The 3,717-nt window shown below is 49.3% G+C and overlaps 1 protein-coding gene across 3 annotated transcripts in view; it reads right to left on the bottom strand.

Annotated features, from left to right (window-relative positions):
- TNS3 (tensin 3) overlaps window positions 1-3,717 on the bottom strand; it is a 311,621-nt gene that overhangs the window by 235,007 nt on the left and 72,897 nt on the right. For all 3 annotated transcript variants that reach the window (XM_023517874.1, XM_023517872.1, XM_023517873.1), the window contains exon 3: window positions 2,118-2,155. The gene's annotated coding sequence lies outside the window, so the exon portion shown is untranslated. The remainder of the gene's footprint in view (window positions 1-2,117; window positions 2,156-3,717) is intronic.

Raw genomic sequence — 3,717 nt, 5'->3', positions numbered from 1 at the left:
CACACACGTGTATGTGAGCATGTGCGTGTTTGCGTGTGCACAGCATGTGCGTGTTTGTGTGCACAGCTTGTGTATGTGAGCATGTGCATGTTTGTGTACACACGTGTGTATGTGAGCATGTGCGTGTTTGTGTGCACAGCTTGTGTATGTGAGCATGTGTTTGTGTACACATGTGTGTATGTGAGCATGTACATGTTTGTGTGCACACGTGTGCATGTGAGCATGTGCATGTTTGTGTGCACAGCTTGTGTATGTGAGCATGTGCGTGTTTGTGTGCACAGCGTGTGTATTGAGCATGTGCATGTTTGTGTGTGCACAGCGTGTGTATTGAGCATGTGCATGTTTGTGTGCACACACGTATGTGAGCATGTGCATGTTTCTGTGCACACACGTGTATATGAGCATGTGTATGTTTGTGTGCGCAGCATGCGTACTGAGCATGTGCATGTTTGTGTGCACACACGTGTATATGAGCATGTGCATGTTTGTGGGTGCACTGCACAAGTGTGTATATGCGTATTTGTGTGTGCACTGCACACGTGTGTATGCGTATGAGCATGTGCATGTTTGTGTGTGCACAGCGTGTGTATTGATCATGTGCATGTTTGTGTGCACACACGTGTATTGAGCATGTGCATGTTTGTGGGTGCACTGCACAAGTGTGTATGTGCGTATTTGTGTGTGCACTGCACACGTGTGTGTGCGTATGAGCATGTGCATGTTTGTGTGTGCTTATGCACATGTGTTTATGCACTGCCCATGGCAGGGGATAGGGGAGGAAACCAGCCACCAAATCCTCACATGGAAAACACACCCACATGCAGTGAGTTCCCAGTAACACGAAGTCCATTTCCAGCACAATCTTCCACTCAGGGCTGAAGATGGGCTGGAAATTCTTGGGAGCAGCTGACCCCTGAGTAATAGCAGCAAAATATCAAAAGTCTCAAACTGCATCTCCCCAGACCTATGGCTACAGGCAGGTGGTGGTGGCAATCCTGCCTGCTGGGACACCTGACAGTCTATGGGGTGACACGCTGCAGCCCCACTGTACACTGAAACCAAACTTCAAACGTGGAGATGCAGACTCCATTCCTAGGAAATCTAGGGGTACAAACCCCATGCCTAGGAAATCTGGGGTACAGATACCATACTTAAGAAATTCACAGTGCAGACACAATACCAAGGAAATCTGGAGCTGTAAATGCTTTATCTAAGATATCCGGGGATGCAGTCCAATACCTAAGATACTCAGGGGTACAGACACCATACCTAGGAAATCTGGGGTACAGACAAAATACTTAAGATATCCTGGGGTGCAGATGCCATACCTAGGAAGACCAGGGTACAGAAATAATACCTAATATGTCTGGGGTTACATGCGCCACATCTAGGTATTGGGGGTGGGGTTCAGACACAATACCTACGATATCCAGGGATACAAATGCCATGCCTAGGACATCCGGGGGTACAGACACCATGACAGGGAGAAAGCCCTGTGCTTTTTCCTTGGGGTGTCCATCATTCACTTCCCCACTGGTCAAAGCTCTAATCCCAAAGGGACACAGGCAGGCGTCCCACACTCTGGGGGGCCACTAGGCAATCTAACCTCTCCAGGAACTCAAAAGCTCAGCATGACCACCCCTACTCCAGGGTCCCCAGAGCTCGAGGACAGCTAAAAACTCTAACCCCTCTATGTACAACTATCTTAGAAAGTGAGGTCAGCAAAGTCCCCCTGGCCAGGCAAGTACCCTGGACGCTCTCCATGCCTCCCCCTCTGTCCAGAGACGCAGCGTGCCAAGGCCATGAGAAGCCAGGGATCATCTGTCATGGAGAAAGAGCTGGTGACATGGCCAGGAGAAAATTACTGACTTCTTATCTGAAATCAAATTCTGTAGAATTATTTTCTATAATTAAAACCACAGATTTCAAAGCTCTTCAGTTTATTCTTGAGATGAAAAGTATACACCCCATCGAAAAGTATCTACCAGCCATTTCTTTCCTTAAGCGTCTCCTTTCCATGGCCACTGTCCAAAGGTCCCCCCCACCCCCAAGTCTATCATTCAACGAAGGCCAACTCAGCTATAAAGAGTCCCACGGGAAAGCAACGGAATGCTTACCTTGGCTTCACATTTCTTGTGGCAGGAATACTTGCAGGCTGGAAAAAAAAAGAGAGAGAAAGAATGTGTGTGTGTCAGAGTCTATCCAGCAAGACTTTCTACCTCTCCAAACTCTCTGGATCCTTGACAAAGTCCAGCTTAACACGCCCATGGGCAGCCTCTCCCTGACTTGTGGCACAGCCAGATTTTGGACAGTGGGCAGTGAGAACCTGGTGGGCAAGAGCTTAGTTACAACCGTTCCCCGTCAGCAATAGCAAAACGGCTCAGGTGGGAACGTCTGGGGCGCAGGGCTGTGAGCCAAACTAGATCCCTGAGGAAGAAAGGCAGTGAACCTGAGCAGGACAAAGCATCACTGTGTGCCTAGAAAGGACAGCTGATCCCCAACAAGAGAAATTTGAAAAATGCCCCCTAAAAATGAAAACGGAAAATGCCTCCATAAGAGACAGGACAGAGCCTTTAAATCAGTGACAAAGTCATGTGTTTGATTTCTCAGAGTTCCCGCTTCCGGGCAACCTAAGATCTGACTGTCAAAATAAATTCATGTCTAAATTCCTACAGGAGACTCCTTCAACAGGGGCCATTGTGTGAACCAAGCGGGTCCTGTGTAGGTTCGGAGGTCCTAACAATGCAGACAGAGAGCTGGAACCAATTCAATTTCACAGGCCTCCCCCCCTACCAGAGGTGCAGCTGTGATGCTGAGCCACGAACCTCCTCCACCCCTACTCCCACCCCCACCCCCATCCCCACCACCCTGGGCATCCTGCAAGCAGAGGGAGGCCTGAAGGACAAGGAGATGCTCAGAAATGAAGCAATGGTGCTGAATAATCCCAGCACAGCCTCCCATGTGAGCTCTGGCACACTCCCTCATCTCCCCCGAGTTTGCCCAAAAGGGCAGCTGTGGGAGGAGAGGAAGAGACCTAGACTGGGGCTTCCCGTCTGGGCCCCTCTACCTGGGCTGCCCCAGGCAGTGCTCATGACCTTGGGCCTCTGTGTTCTCTCACAGAGCTATTGCGGGTCGCATGGAGTCCTGCGGGCACCCAGTTCTAAAGACCCAGTCCTTACACAGCTGTGTGGGACCCTGAAGACCACGGCCTCGAAGGTCAAGGTGATGGGTCCCAAATCTCAGCTCTATGATTCAATGATTCAAGGCCCTGTGGGCTTAATAAACTTTCCACTTCCTATCTGCCACTCTGCTGTCCACAGACTACCAAAATCCCTAAGATGAGTGGAGGGCTGAATGAGGATCCAGCAGGTAAGGCCACTGTCCGAGTGCCTGGCAGTTATTAGAACTCCAGGATTTACAGCATGGTTGTTATCTTTACAAGATCTACTTTTTAAATTATCTTTCTATGCCTCTGAGGTTTGTGAGATTATTTGCAAAAATAAATATTTATTCTACATTTCTTCAAATGAGTACAACACAGGTGACCAGTGATTTCTGAATCAAGACAGATTTGCCTTTGGAGAAAAAGGGGCTCCCACACAAGATTAAAATCCCAGACAGAGGCTCGGTGCCTGTGGCTCAATCGGCTAGGGCGCCAGCCACGTACACCAAAGGTGGCAGGCTTGAATCCAGCCCGGACCCGCCAAACAACAATGA

This window comes from Otolemur garnettii, unplaced genomic scaffold, assembly GCF_000181295.1.
Source record: "Otolemur garnettii isolate 467f Iridium unplaced genomic scaffold, OtoGar3 scaffold00123, whole genome shotgun sequence".
NCBI classification, from domain to species: Eukaryota; Metazoa; Chordata; class Mammalia; order Primates; family Galagidae; genus Otolemur; species Otolemur garnettii.
This window is presented reverse-complemented; position numbering and strand designations above follow the sequence as displayed.